This window comes from Vicugna pacos, chromosome 11 (assembly GCF_048564905.1).
Source record: "Vicugna pacos chromosome 11, VicPac4, whole genome shotgun sequence".
Classification (NCBI taxonomy): Eukaryota; Metazoa; Chordata; class Mammalia; order Artiodactyla; family Camelidae; genus Vicugna; species Vicugna pacos.
In genome coordinates, this window is record NC_132997.1 from 73,020,956 (window position 1) to 73,037,034 (window position 16,079).

The following is a 16,079-nucleotide window of genomic DNA, read 5'->3' on the forward strand; positions in this document are numbered from 1 at the left end:
ATTTTTTTAAAGTATTAAACGACTTGGGCCTTTGCTTCTTATACCATCCGTCAACATCAAGATTTCATTCTATAATGGCAGGCATGTCAGGCTGCCATTTTTTGACCAAATGGTACATTCACAAAGAAAAAAAAAAAAACTTGTGATTTTCTAAGAATTCCTAGACATCAAATTGCAGCAATGGGGTGGAAATCTTACTGTAAATTAGTCTCACTTCAAATTATGTCTCCTGACTCTCTGTGTCTTGTTTCTTCTGATGCACGTCTTTGCTTCTCTCTCCTTGCCCACCTGTCACCAGCTTTCCTCCCCACTCCACCCCACTTTCCTGTTTTATTCCTCTCACACCTATACCTTTTCCTGATGCAATATGGAGCTGAAGTCATATTACTTTTTCCATTTGCAGAAAATTGTCTTTAAGTTTAAAGCAGGAACACAAAGCATTCCACTTATCCTTTTTCTAAAGCTCCTGTTGCCCTTTTTTTGTTGTTGTTGAGACAAAGGCAGGTGCAGCCCCAGGGCCTAACTATAAAACCCTTAGAAATAAGAGCTCCGACCCCTGACTGGAAAAGCCTGTGTAGACGTGCAAGAGGCCTTGCGTGGGCAAGAGGGTGGTTCCCCAGAGAGGCCAGGGAGGAGGAGGAATATCAAAGCCCACTCACACCTCCCCTGGGGCACCCGCAGGAGGAAGGATCATGACCCAGCCCAGCACCACCTGCTGCGGGGGCATCAGTAGAGCCAGAAGGCAAACCAAGAACTATGAGATCGTCCAGCTACAGAACCACCTGCTCCTCCCCCTCCCTCCCTCCCTCCGAGAGCGATCTCCCTCTCTTTCTAATCTTTTAAAATGTCACTCTTTTTTCCCCCACAAGAGCTTTTTCTACAATCAGGTTACCCTATCCCATACATATAAGATCTTTTCATAACCCAGATGCTGGACACATCTTAAAAGAGCTTGCTGGGTCCCGATTACTCTTTGAAATGTTAAGTTCTCTCTCACAGCCCTAAGAGATCTACATACTTCACATGGCTGCCTTCTACAGTTTCAAGTGTCTGATAAAAAATATTGACCAAGACACGCTCAGGCACAACCCTAGGTCTGCCAGAGAGGCTCCCCAAACAGAAAACGCGAATCTGATCTGGTGATCCAGCCAGCAATGAATCCACCTGCAGCCTGATCACCCAGCCCTCACTTCCCATTTTAGCCATAGGCTCCTAAAGGATTCTTCCCTGAAGTTTTCAATTAACAATAATCACTCCTCGGTTAAACCTCACTGGCTACGATATTGCCACTGTGCAAAAGCTGGATTCTCCCCTGAGATCACACAGGGGTGACCTACACAGCAGACACAGTATTGACTGCATATCCCTGAGTCCCTGGCAAAAAGAGTATGTTGACAAGCTTGCACCCCAGGAACTCATACTGGTTCTTAATTACCGCTGCATTTGTCTTGGTAACTGCTCTTGGTGGCCTCTTGTGAAGACACATGAAAAATTAAAACAAGAAAGAAACGAGAACATAAACGAGGCCGTTCTGCTTTCCCCAAGTATTTCCTAAAGAAAGCCAGGCAGTTGCTCCAGTTCTGAGAAATAAAGCAGTAAATTCCCACACAGTTAAGTTTTCTGCAAATGATGTAGGAAACTGCGGTGGGGTAGGGTGCAGAGGGGCGAACAGAAGGGGTGGACCAGTTCTCATCAAAGAGCAGCAAGATGAGACAAGTTTTTATACAGTGGCAAATGTTCCTTTTGGACGGGCTTCAAACCTGTGTGTGGGCCGACTCACTGAAATAAACAAAATTCTCTTGTATAACAGAGGTTATGGGGTGATCAAGAGGATGAGGATTCTGACGGAAAAGAAATCACCCACAAATCATCTTTGACTTAATAAGATCAGTTCTTCTGCCTGTACCGGGTCTTGACTCGACAAAACCTGACCAGGATAGGGAGCCCTATCAAAGGGTCCACAGAACCCCGGACGAATAGGCATATGCCGGTCTAAGTCCAAAGGCAACCTGAACTGGCCTGGCTCTCAAGAGCACCGAAACGCCCTGTTCCACCCGGCAAAGAGCTGGAATGCCAGCCCTGGCTCCAGTCAGCTCCCATACGCCGCCGAGGGAGGCACAGTGTCCTGAACAGCAGTTGGCCAAACACGTGTGAGGGAGGTGCAGCTGCCGAGCCTTCATGTTTACCAGGAAGAACGAGTGTTGATTTTGCAGATTTGGGATAATGTTTTCACAGCCAGTGTTATTCCCAACCCATTTTAAAATGCAATCTGAACAACACCCCTTTCCTCATCAGTCTCCTTGAACTTGAATGGCTCCATCAACCTGGGCCCTGCAAACCCTTCGCTCTCTACTGGCCACACCTCAGTTTGGCCAAGTGGAGGAGCAGAGGGAAACCTGGATCTCTGCAATGGCAGTACGGGGCAGGGAGAGGAATATTACATTCAGGTGCAGACACTGGGCTTAAGACCCTGGCACCAAGCAGCTGCACCATCTCTGGGTCAGCTGAGACTGTCCAGAAGGACTCTCACAGCTCTGTCTTTGGGTCTGTGGTTGTACAGAATTGATTCTGTGTTCTTGTTTTAAATTTAGGAACCCAAATGCAATAAGCCCCAAACTAAAAAGGACTAGAGTGAACTAAGAAGTTACTTTAGACTGAGAGTGAAGAATGGGCCAAGCACCCAGCAATCTTGCCGGAGGGATCTGGCATGTCACCATAGAAAAGATCCAGGCTAGAAAGAGCCCTTTACAAAACGCTGACAGTCTGCCCAGGCCCTTTTGAAAATTGGGTTCTTGGGTTGTTTCCTGAATTTTTCTCTCCACAATCTTGAACATTGACTATTCTGTGGAAAAAAGAAACATTTAAGAAGACAAAAATATATCCTTGGGAGACACAGGAAGAATGCCATTTGAAGTAAGGAACTTTTCTCTCTTTCTCCCTCACACACAAAAACTCATACACTCAACTAGCCTTATGAGTAATCCTCCACCATGGCGGGTGCCCAGCTAACTCTGTCAGTGCCAGCAGCCTCTGCCAGCCACTGATGCAGTGCAAGAGTTGTCTGACCAGCTCCCTTCCTGATGCTGCTCTATTTTTGGTTAAAACCCCGGGCTTCAGTGAGGGACCAGACTTGCCTGGGGGGGCTCCCTCCTGGGAAGAACTATGTGATGACAGTAATCCTCAAGGGCCTGTACTAAAAATGACTTTCCAACTAAAAACGACTTTCCAGTTAAGAGACACCGTGGAGATCAAGCCAGTTCTAGACCCTTATTGCCATGGTTTTGAGATCAGTGACAGGATCAAGCAGCGGCCAGCCCAGCCCAGAAATGTTATGGTAAACCTACCTATCCCACTGTTGGTTAGGCATCTGTATGCCCAGCACCATGCAGACGTCACCACTTCCAGGATGCTTACCACACAGTTTGAGAAAAAAAACCAGCCAACTGAAAGCGAGTCAGTCAGCCATATAAAGCAAAACAAAAAATTAATTAAACTCAATGATGGGTTATTTAAGATTTGCAGATATAAACTACTATATATAAAATAGATAAACAAGGTCCTACTGTATAGCACAGGAAACTATATTCAATATCATGGAGTAACCTATAATGAAAAAGAATATGAAAATGAATATATGTATATTCATGTACAACTGAAAAATTATGCTGTACGCCAGAAATCGATACAGCATTGTAAACCGACTAGAACTTAATAAATAAATAAACAAACAAAAGAAAAACAGAAGAAATGCATGTATGTACATGTACGGCAAACATTATACTGTGCATCAGAAATGGTCACAACACAGTAAACTGACTATACTTCAGTTAAAAAAAATAAAAACCCATGATCACTCACAAGAAGTTGTGAGAATGGACCAAGTGTGGGCTACCAAGGTCACCCAGACTTTGCACTGGGAAACACACTCCAGGTAAAAGACCTCTTATAGAGGACAGAACAGGTTTTCTCCCCTCAGAAAGACCAAAGGCCAGGTCATCTGTTGGTCAACCAAGAAAGCAACCATTAAGCAAACCGCCTCCCCTTTCAGCCCCACAGTTCTGTGTCTCTGAGGCACGTGATACAGACTGGAAGGTGGTAGACTCTGAGGAGGCCAGATGTCCAAGCAGGGGCTCCCAGGTGCTTGGAGCACCACGTGTCGGCAGCAGGGGGGACAAGCAGCTCCAGATCTAAGTGACGTGGGCCTGTGGTCACCAGCCCCGCAACATGAGCATCACGTGGGAACATGTGAGAAATACCAGCCCTCTGGCCCCACTCTGGAGCTACTGAGTCAAATTCTGGGGGAGGAGCCCTCCAAGTAATTCTAACACCGCTGAAGTTTGAGAACTGGTGTATTACGCTATTAAATATGAACCATAATGGTAAGTCAACAAAAGTGGCATGCTTTGACCTAGGTCTACAAAACACTTTTCAACACTTTCAAATACAGTAGTATCTTAAAGATGCCCTCTTGTAATCCTGGTCCTGTAATTCATTTGAATCTCATAGCAATGTGGAGGCAGATAAAGCAGAATTATTACCCCATTGTATAGGTAAAAAGATTGAGGTTCAGAGAGATGGAGTGACTGACAGACTACCCTCACCCAGAGCCCACTCACTGACAAGCCCTGGAAAGTCACTGAGACTTAGCTCCCAGCCCACATTAAGTTCTTTTCACCATGGCCCATGGCCCAGGGATGCTGCTGGTAGCAGGAATGAAAATGACATTCCTTTTCATCTGGCCCATTCTTACTCACCTCAAGTGACTATTTCTAAGACCGTCCTCCATTAATTCTGGATTTGAACTGAAAAAGCAATTTTAAAGCCACTGCCAAGACAGATCCACTTAGTCTCAACGCCGACCTGACACAGACAACAATTCTCAACTGATAAATGGGCCATGCACCAAAAATCCATTTATAAATTGGAAGGCTGGAACTGAGACTGCATTTCCCTATGGACAGAGCACGGAGATGGTGGTTGGATCCCCAGATCAAGCCACAGCATCCATCTGCAAGAGGGAGAGACAGAGGAGCACATGGTAGGTTTGGCCGTGGGCCAGAAGGTTTAAATCCCAGCTTTCCCATCATTAACCAACAGGAGACAAGACCCAAGTCACTTAGCCTTCCTGGGCCTCAGTTTCTTTCCCGGGAAGTCATGAGACTCACCTTGCAGGGTTTAGAGGATTAAATGACAATGTAAGTATAGTGCCTGCTACACTCAGATATTCAACAAATGGCTGCAGTTTATATTGTTCAACTCCTTAATTGGCAGCCATACTATATTTTTGCCCTGAAAACTATGCAATTTTAAAAATAACATACATTTGAAATTACAGAAGGACTGACTGCAGGAGGATTAACTGCCTCCTAAAAGACCAAGGGGAAAAAGGAAGGGTGGCAGGCTAAGGGAGGGGGGCACAGAAGGTCAGGTCTCCCATCCCACCCCACCCCAAGCCTTTTTCAGCTCAGCTCAACTGTCACTTCTTTGGGAAATTTGCTTAGCCTCCCAGACTGGGTCAGCTCTCTCCAGTGTATGCTCCCATGGCCCCAAGTACTTCTTCATAGCCTTACAATGATTAGAATTTTACCCTTATAGTCTATCTTCCCCACAAAACCATAAACTCCATGGAGTCAAGGCCTGGGTCTGTTCCTGCTCACCAATGTCTTTTCCTGGTGCTCTGCCCTGAGCCTGGAACATAGTAGGCACTTAAATAATTGAGGAATGAATCATACAGGGCAGCTGCGCAGGGATGGGTCAAGGGAAGAGGAGGTTATGTGCAGCTGGTTGTGCGTATGAACCGATAAGTCACAAGGTCTTGATGCATGGTTACCTGGAGAAGTCTATAACTCTGCCCAACTGGGGGAACAACAACAAAAAAAGATCAATCTGTTTCTTTCATATTCCTTGGCCAATAAAGGCTGACTATTAAATCTACAAGTTATTAAACCTGCAGGTGTCCTCTAATGGGCACACATTACCCCAGGGCCTTGGTTTGCTCACAGAGCAAGTGCTGAATAAAGTAAAGATCCAGGCGGGTTTGGAATTTGTTGCAGCTCTCCCTACCTCGGTTTCAGTTAAAGAGGGAAGACTCCAGCCTCATCTCAGCTTGAGCTCTGAAGGCATGGAAAATGCCGCTGCTAGAGGTAATTTACTCAGTGGCTATATCCAGGAACAGCCCAGGAAGATCCTCAAAACCTAATGAGGTAGGTATGGTTCCCGAGCTACAGGTGAGAAAATAGACTCAGGGAGGTTAGAGACACCCTCATGATCACATAGTTAATAAGCAGCAGAGCTAGAACTGGAACCTGGATTAGATTGCAAAGTGTACACTGTCAGCCGTGTTCAGGTACCAAGCCCCTCACTGGGTATAAATTTCTCTAGACTGAAGGATGTACAGGCTTTGGTGAGTCAATGCAACATGATATAAAACACACTGCAGAAAGAAACAATTCTATTCCAGGTTCTTTCAAGACTATGTGACCCAGGGTAAGTCACTTAAACTCCCTAGGCCCTGGGGAGGCTTCTCGGCTGGGTAACATAAGAGTGAGCTAGATGACCACTGAGAGGAGACCTGGTGCTGCTGAGCACATAAAAACGCCTGCCAGTCGAAACTCATCAGGAGGTCCCATCTGCCTGGTCCTTGCCATGCTGCAGCTCAGCTCTCCCTCGCCCGAAGTAAAGCTTAGCCAGGGACTCTGAGCTTTCTAAGGGGAGGGAAGGAGTGACAGGCCACTGACTTTTTCATGAGGCCCCCTGCAAATGGCTGGGAATAAACCAAGGATAAGCAACAGGCTAAAGGAGACTGTTTACCATACATTTAATTAAACCTGAACCTCCCTTCCTGCAGCAGGAAATTGAAAAAATATCATATGCTGTGAAAGAAGCCGGTGTCTATCCCCATGTTTCCCTTGGGCTCGTGCTCACCAGCAGCCTTCTCTGCAGCACCAGCTCCCTCTGGGATGTGTTCAACAACACCCAAGACCAACTGCAGGACAGCCCTCAGAGACCAAGGTCACCCGGCCAAGCAACCACCTCTCCAGCGCCAGCCCCTGCTGGACAGAGTGATCTGGAATTTATGGTCTCTTCTACAAAGCCTTACAAGGCCAAGAGTGTTCAAGTTGTGAAATTCCTATGATGAAAAGGCTGTGCAACAGCACAGACTAAATGGCCAACCCAAATGACACTTCAGAAGCCAGAATACAATAGCTGAAACACGGAGTCAGCCACAGGCATAGCGGGAGGCGAGGAGCCTGGTGCTGGCCAGGCTGCGGCAGCCTGGAGCCTGCGCTGCGCCCGGCCCCTGTACAAGTCCCCACCCCCTGCCAGGCCCCGCCAAGGGTGAGCACGGTCACCCCCCAGCACCAAAACAGGAGTCACAAATAGCTGATGACCATTTTTGGGAAGGCTGCTGACCCCTGGGCCATCACGTGCAAAGCCCATGCTGACCTTATGTGTACGGCAAGGCATGGGGAAGTGGCCAAAGACATTTTCTAAAACGTTCATCAGAACAAAGTCTGAACTACGAAGAGGAGAAGGGGGAGTGAAGAAGGCACATCCTCCTTTACAAGGCCAGATGCACTAAGTCTAACAATGCACACAAAATATTTCAGGAGCGGGAAAGTAGGGGGAAAACAAGAGATATACAGCGAGAAGGAAAGATAACGAGGAGAATGGTGTTAAAGAGGAAGCCCAGTGTCAGGCTGCCCCCACCTGACACTGGCCTTGCCCCCCCAGCCCTACTCACCAAGGCTGTCCAAGAGGGAGGGGTGTGATCCGCCTCTAAAAAGCAGACATCAACAAACCTAACAAACCCACTGTGTGACGTCAGCGCCCGATCTCTGGCAAAGTAAGAGAAGTAAGCTGACAAATGTTGAGCATATCAACCACCAAGTGAGACACCAGAGTCTGAAGACATTTCTCGCTTCTGAAATAAACCTTTAAATTCTTAAATACACTTAAGACAAACCCTTTTCAGTTAAACGATAAAATACACCTTTATTGATAAAATATACCTTTATTTATAAAATAAACATTTTAAGTTATTTAAAAATAGATGAAGCGTTATGCTTGCACACTGCAAGGGCATGAAAAAACTACCAGGATTTTGCAGAAATGCTGGGAGACTTAAGAGACTGCAGTACAACTGAGACCAGATCTAATCTATTAGCTCTAAAGTTATGGTTCCACAAACAGGGAAAAGGGTAGTAGGCAGCGAAATCAAGACCAACAGATTTGTAAAATGTGGGAAGATGGACGTTTCTACTAAAAAAATATTCAGAGTGGTTTTTATATATTATCCTGAACACTCTCAAGACCACCTACCCTACTGTTAAAAAGACACAAACACAAAGGATGGTTCCAGTTCTATCCATGCCCTGAATTTGATGTACTTAACCACAGATGGGTCCTGCACTGGATGAGATGGAAGAATGTTTATTAAACACCTACTGTGTGCCAGACCTCAGAGCTGAGTCCCCCTTTTGCCTTGTCTTTCCAGTCCCCAAACAGCCAGGACAGGGTAAGAATGGAGGAAGAGGACTGAAGGTCACATCACGCCTTCAGATACAGCTGATACTTAATGGCAGGCAGAGGTGGACAGTGTGCACAGAGAGCGCAGCACTCCATGCCACTGAGGAATAGATCAGCCCTAATTTAGAGATGCCAACAAATGAAGACTGGTTAACTCTTTCATCATTCTTTTTCTGGGGGCTTTTGAGCAATCTTCCTATCCTTCAGGTCCTCCTGGTAGAGGGCAAACATTCCTTTCCTAATTTTACTTATTTCTGGTCACCAGTAGCAGTGAATCTGGAATTCAGCAGGATCTCAGAGTATAGAAGAGTGAAACTGGGACTGCCAGGATTAAAAAGTATGAAGTGACATCACTAACTTCAAGACGACAAGTTTTCCAGGCCCTCAAAGCTCAGAGCCACATCCCGGTGTGGTTACAGGTGAGAGAGAGACAGGAAGGGGCGGGAAGCCTTTACAGGGTCAGAAGCCCAACCCAGAGGGGCCTCCTTTTCTCCCTTTTCATCTTCCCTTTGCTAGTTATTCCCCTTTCGTTTTTCTAGTCAATCAACACATTATTTCTTGAGCCCTTAACATACACATGTTTTCCATTTTAACACAGCTTTCATCAATGTATACAGAGCACCTGACATTTCAAGAAGTCCACCCCTTGGGGGATCTTGTAGAAAGTCTTTTGTAAAAAAATAACCTCTGAAGTGAAATCCTGCCAAGCACTGTTTATGTTGACAGACCACCACTCCCACCACCTGCCCCACTCCCCGCCAACTTCATGTCCACATTAAGAATCATACATGCAAAACACTGAAAATTAATGCAGGGCCAGAGTTTTTTTCTGTACGACTACATATAGGACACACATGACTGGACGTATAAGGCTAGTGCTGACAATCAAACAGAAATAATGAGTAATGGCAGCCATGATGTATTGAACACCTGTTCATAGGTCAGGCATAGACCAGAGCTTAAGTACACTACCTGGTTCAATCCGTACAACAATTGTGAGGTCAACTGTATCATCCCAATTTAATGATGAAAAGCTGCACTCAAAGACCTTGCCCACAATTACACAGCAAGTAAATAGCAAAGCCAAAATCTGGGCCTGGGACAGTCACAATAACTCTTCTATTCCTGGTGGTGAAGAAGAATCGATGTTTGGAGGACATGCAACAAGACCCTCCCTGGTTCTGGGTGCCCCCGCCTTCCATGTATGGGTGTGGTCAGTGGAAATCAATGCTGGGGGTGGGAACTCTACATGCCAGAAATATCATGAGGAATGATAGCAGGAAATACCTACTTGTGTTTCATGATTTTTAAGTGAGGGGAGGGGGGAAATCTGCATGTAAACATTTTCTCTGCACCTCCAAAAATGTCACTTACCTCCCCAACCATGATTGTGAGTTTCCACACTTGAACATTTTGAAAGCAACTCTTGCTATGTAAACGACCTCAGCACAGAGACGCAAGGTCTCACCTAATCAGGCTGAGCTGAAAGAAGCAAGCTGTACCATCTTGCTCAAGGTACTTCTGAGATCTGCCTAGAACTCTCAGATTTCAAAGCTAATACTAGACTACTCCCACGGATTGGGGCTCTCAGAGCATTATTAGTATCTCTCCTCCTTCAGGTGGAAATGACAGGGCTGCCTGACCACTACCAGCCTGGCTGTGAGCTCCTGACTCTGCAACAGGCCTGCCGCCAAGTTCTGCAGCCCTGAGTCGCTGAAGACTGGGCACACATGTGTGGTGTTAAGAAAAATACTAACAAGAGGCAATATACTCCCATTTGGAAAACCAGAGAAAATAAAACCACATTCCCCAACATTCCTATCGTGGTATCATTTGGGGACATTTCCTTGCAGGTTTTGTTTTTTTTTTATCTACATTTAGCACATGGTTGCGGCTGTAGCTTTTGTACAATTATGTTTCCTATTCCTCCAACTACTACTTCTGCTTAATTATCAAGGGTCGCCTGTTCTGTGGAGCCTCTCCTAGCCATCCTCTGGCCCAGGTGAAGCTGACCCCTATCTCCTCCATGCTTCTACCACACTCCCTTCTGAACACACTTGAATCATGCTTCGCTAAAGCTTTACTAATTAGCCTACACATCAGGCTCCTCCTATAAGCCATGCCCTTCCAAGCAGTCTGACTGTAAGCTTTGATTCTTTTACACATGGTTGGCAGAAACAACACCAAGACACTAAACAGGGATGGAGCTGGAGTGACACCCCATGACTGATTTGTTTTAGCATTCTTTCCACTTTTTGATGTGGTTCCAAATTTTCTTTACACTACATAATAATTTCTTTCATGCATATCTGACTATAAAAGTTTCTTAGAACTGCCACTGATCGACCTCAAAAATCACACAAAGGAGAAAGGGGCCTAGTGGACTGAGACAAGGGCAAGTGTCCCAGTCTTAAAGTGGGAAAGTGGACAATCCTGACACCTACAAATAAAAAGCCCTGATAACTACAAACCAATAATGATTCCTAGCAAAACTACAGAACAAATATGGTTTGGGGACATTTAGGAAAGAATGAGCATCAGGAAAAGGTAAGGTGGGTCCATGATGACCACGCTGCATCAAAAAGAAACCAGTTGTTTCCTGTTGTGATTACCAAGTTCATAGCCAGGTGAAGTACGAGAGAGATCATGCATCTTGATTTCAGCACAGCATCTTAGAAGACTCCCATAATTCACCTGTGGATAAGTTAGTGAAATAGTTAAGCAGCTAGTGCCAGGGCAGGACCACTCAGCCAGCTGAACGACCCCCACCAAATGTACATCACTCCCTCTTTGGGCCGTCACTGTTCTTGGTGCACAGCCCTCTCACAGCACTCGTTGCATGTAACTGAGCTACTGGTCTGTCTTCCTGTCAGACCAGGGGTCAGCACTCTGTGGCCCACGGGCCAAATCCAGCCCACTGCCTGTTTCGGCAACGTGTTACTGGAACAACCACGCCATTCCCTTACGCAGTGTCTACGGCTATTTCGGCGCTACAATCACAGAGCTGGCTATTTAGAACAGAATGCATGGCCTGCAAAGCCAAAAGTGTTTACTATCTGGCCTTTTAGAGAAGTTCTCCAACCTCTATGTTAATGATCATCCCTTTTCAGGCAAGAAGGCTGTCTTACTCTTCTGTGAACCCTCAGCACGAGGGCAGTGCCTGGCACGTAACAGGCACCCATCTGGTAGGTAGATGTGCACACCGGTGTCTCTAATGGCTTGACAACAAGCTACAGAAAGGTCACTAACAGCACAACACCGTGTTCGATTTTTCGCCAAGCCCTGTCCAATGGTTTCTCGACAATGACTTCACTAAAGATAGACTCAGGAGGCAGGCTCATCAGCTCCCCAGACAGCACAAAACAGAGAAAGCAGTGCTGAATGCTACAGATGACAGAATCAGGAGTCTAAATGATCCTGACAGCCCAGCTTTTTGAGGCCAAAAACAAAGCCGGTTGTGCAAGTACCAGCTGGGTGGGAGCAGTTCAAAACTTCCTCGAGTCCATGAGACCTGCCCTGGCAACCATCCACGCGAACCAGAATTGGGTGCTGCCTCTGACCACAGGGTTCATCGGAGCCCACAGTGCCAAGAGCAATGCGGTCTTAGATGGCATCAGAAGTAGGACAGTGTCCAGTCCATGGGAAAATGGTAATACTCCCATTGGCCCCTGCAGCGGTCAGGCCACAAGTGCAGGATTCGGCTAAGGACAACACACTTTCTTTTGGGCGGCGGAGGGGAGGTATATTTAGGTTTATTTATTTATTATTATTATTTTTTGTATTTAATGGAGGTACTAGGGATCAAACCTATGACCTCGTGCATGCTATGTACGTGCTCTACCCTCCCCCTCACCCAACACACTTTTAATGAAATTTTTTAATGAGTTATAATCACATCACTTAAAATGCACCCAATAGTTTAAAGCCCCTATTCCACCCCGTCCTGCAGTCACCCAGTGCCCTCCTCAGAGGCAACCAACATCACCCATTTGTTTTGTATTCTTCCAAACACACTGCATGTGTATACAGGCAAATAAACATAGACTCTTCTCTTTTTGCACAAATGGTAGCACACTATATATGCAGTGCCATACTCTGTTTTTTTTCACTTAAAAAAAAAAAAACATATCCTACAAAGTCCTACACCAGTACCTAAAAAGCAGCCTGGTTCTTTTCCATAGCTGCACAGGCTCAGGGGGGTGGGGCCAGAAAATTGTTTCATAAGGGCTGCCGGTGATTCTGCTGCCTGCTTTAGTTGGAGAACTACTGTTGATGAGGGCAATAGTTCTCTAAGGCTTGGAGAGCCTAGACTGATGAACATTTAGGTTATTCCAGTCTTTTGCTACTGCAAACCATGTTGTAAGAAATAAACACATCATTGCTCATGTATGCAGGTATATCCATAGAACAAATTTCAAGAATTGGAATTACAAGGACAGAAAGTGGATGCATCTGTAATTTGGAGGGATAGTCAAATGGGACACTGCCTTTTAAAGAGTCATGGACAAAATGGAGTTTCCCAGAAGAGGGGACTGGAAACTAGGCCCTAGACGGAAGAGGTAAAGACGCTTAGTGTGGAGAGATGAGCACAGTAGGCTTCCAATGCCCAAGGCCGCTACTACTAAGCCCAGTCCTCGCTCACTTACCACAGCCCAGACGCATCCTTGGAGACTTGCAGGCGTCCTTCCACTTGACTGTTACGACAGCCCTGAGGGATGGGCACTTTCATCCTCACCATGCAAATAAGGAATTTGAGGCCGGCGTGCTCTTACCAAGAGCCACAGCCACAGAGCTGCTAAGGGGCAGAGCCGGGACTCAAACCAAGCTGGGCAACTCCACCATCTGTGCGCCTCATCCGCCAGGCTCCTGGCTCCCGGCCCCTCCAGCTCTGGTGAATCACCCACACGGCTTCTGCATGAGCTCCGCCCTCAAGTTAAAAAAAAGCCCTCCTCTCAGGTGAATCCAATGTGCAGTCAAGGCGGAGAACTATTGCCCCCGTCAACAGTAGTTTCTCCAACTAAAGCAGACAGCAGAATCACCTGCAGCCCTTATAAGGCAATTTTCTGGCCCCACCCCCCTGAGTTTTGAGTCAGCAGGTCTGGGGTAGTGCTGGGGAGTTTGCATTTCTAGCAAGTTCCCAGGTGATGCTGATGCTGCTGGCCCGGGGACCACGCTTTGAGAACTACTGCTCTAGAAGCAAGCGGTACTGCTCCTCTTAGTAATACACAGCAATGAGCACTTTACAAGGCACATCACCCCAGTGAACCTGCACTGCTTTGGGAGGTCCAATGGGATAACGCCCTCTGCAAAATGAAGTGAGAACAGATGCTCAAGTGTCTTAGCCAAGTTCATACAAGTTGCAAGTGGTACAAAAACCTTCTTTTCTTTTTTTTTTGTAAATAAATTTCTTTGACTTGCACTCAGGTCTTCTGACATCTTGCTCAATGCTCCTTCTGCTATCCTAACACCAGACTCCAGGAGGCAAGAATCTTGTCTATCTTGTTTACTTTTATTTCTCCTGACCTAAAACCTAACTGGTATTCAACACACACACCTTAATTAATTAATTAATTAATCATTGTGTGGATATAGTGAGGCAGGGTTCCTAGAGGAGAAAATTACAAGACAAGTTGATGACAGCTCATGTGAAAGAATTCTAATCATTAGAAGCGTTCAAAAATAAAATGAACTACCTCAGTGAACAATGAGCTCCCTGTCCTTGGAGAGACACCAGCCAAAGCCAGAGAGCCACATGACAGAAATATCACAAAGCAACTCTAGGTTCTAAGGGGACCTCCTTCACCTCTCACCTCTAACAGCATTTGCAAAGCTACACTTTGGTTCTTATGTATCCCAGTAGAGAGGAGGTACCTTTTAAATCCTTCTTGATTACTGGTCAACTAGCCTGCTTACAGCTTTACTATGTAAATTCAGAGAAATTAACTGCACTCCTGTGCCTCAGTTTCCCTGGACACAAAATGATGGGGTTTGTCAATCAGTCTCTAGGGATTATCTAACAAAATGATCGGCAAACAATAAACAACTAACAGATGCACCAAAGTACTTAAAGTGCACACAACGTCTGCCTCTTCTCTCTGCCACTCTGCACTGCAACTAATCCTGCGTCTACTTGATATTTCTATGAAAATTAAACTTAACAAAGAACCAAGGGCAAATTCAAAATCACACTGATCTACCCTTTGAATTCCATGCCTTCACCAGTTTAATTTACTAGTCTATCATATTTTTAAAATCCATTCTTCCAGCAGCCAACTATTGGGCACCACTGTGGGCAGAGATTTGTGCAAGACACTAGGGGAATGCAGGGAAGGGTCACATGGGCCCTGCTTTCTGGGGTATGTACCTATATCTACCACTGCCATAGTTTCAAGACAGCTCTGGACTCCTCCCACCTGGGTAATGTGGAGGGCTTCCCCTGAATTTACGACTGTAAAATTCTGTGTTTACAGATTGATTTCGACCATGAAAACCATAGCACACAATTACAGAACCAGAAGTGAACCACGATCCAGAGGAAAGTTCTTAATTTTTAAGATCTAGAATACTAAGTGCCAAGGTTTCATCTTCATGATGGAACCGAACACAAGGCCCTTGCCCAAGACCATTTCATTCACACCTGAGCGGTATGAAGGGGTTAGGCTGAGAGTGGTTCTTGGGCAACAGCTTCTCAAAGTCACCAACACTGCGGAGTCTTAGGGACTATTAGATTTCTGAGGGAAAAGGATAAGAAACTGGAGAGGTCTCCCAGGCAGCCATATAAAGCCTTTATTTACTTGCTTTGAACACTAAACAGTGAGTTTTCAGACACAATACCAAAAAAAAAAAAAAAAAAGAGAGAGAACACACACAAAGCTATTAAAACCTTGTGAATCTCCCTTAACAACCTTACAAAGATGACTGGAGGGAAACCAGAGGAGATGCCATTGGTCAAAGAGAAGATGAAACCTTTGGCTCCATGTTAGACAACGCAAATGACCTCGTCAGGAAGCAGGAGCCAAGGGAGAATGACTCAGAAAAGGGAAACCAGTCAAACACTCCAAAGCCAGAGATGAAAAGCTGAGATGGATGTTTATTGTAATGATTCAGCTCATAAACAGATTCTTACAGTCCCATTCGGGTGCATGTTAATAAGGCTTTTCTTCCTCAAGGAATATCAAAGCCAGCCTGGGGAACAGCCCATGAACACACACTGTCAAGATTCAGGACCCCTAAAGTATGGAACAGTTTACTGAAGGCATCAGAGCAAGGATAAAACATCAAGAGAGCTAGTATTTTATTTTCCCAGTTCCTGTGGGCATATATACATATGGCTGAGGACACAGGGCTGAAACGATTAGAGGCTGAAATCATGTATCCCAGCTGTCCTAAAACTCTGTCTAGGAATCACCTGCAGGGCCTGTTAAAAGTAGAATCCCAGGTGTGATAGAAACATGCTGTACACTAGCAACTGACACAACATTGTAAACTGACTATACGTCAATAAAAAAAGATGCAAAAAGATAGATAAACAACAAGGACCTACTGTATAG

The 16,079-nt window shown here is 45.6% G+C and overlaps 1 protein-coding gene and 1 pseudogene across 22 annotated transcripts in view; both read right to left on the minus strand.

The window, feature by feature from the left end:
* Nucleotides 1-16,079, minus strand: part of SORBS1 (sorbin and SH3 domain containing 1) — a 208,518-nt gene that overhangs the window by 167,928 nt on the left and 24,511 nt on the right. The window lies entirely within an intron of this gene.
* Nucleotides 1,172-1,301, minus strand: LOC116282545 (U4 spliceosomal RNA; annotated as a pseudogene).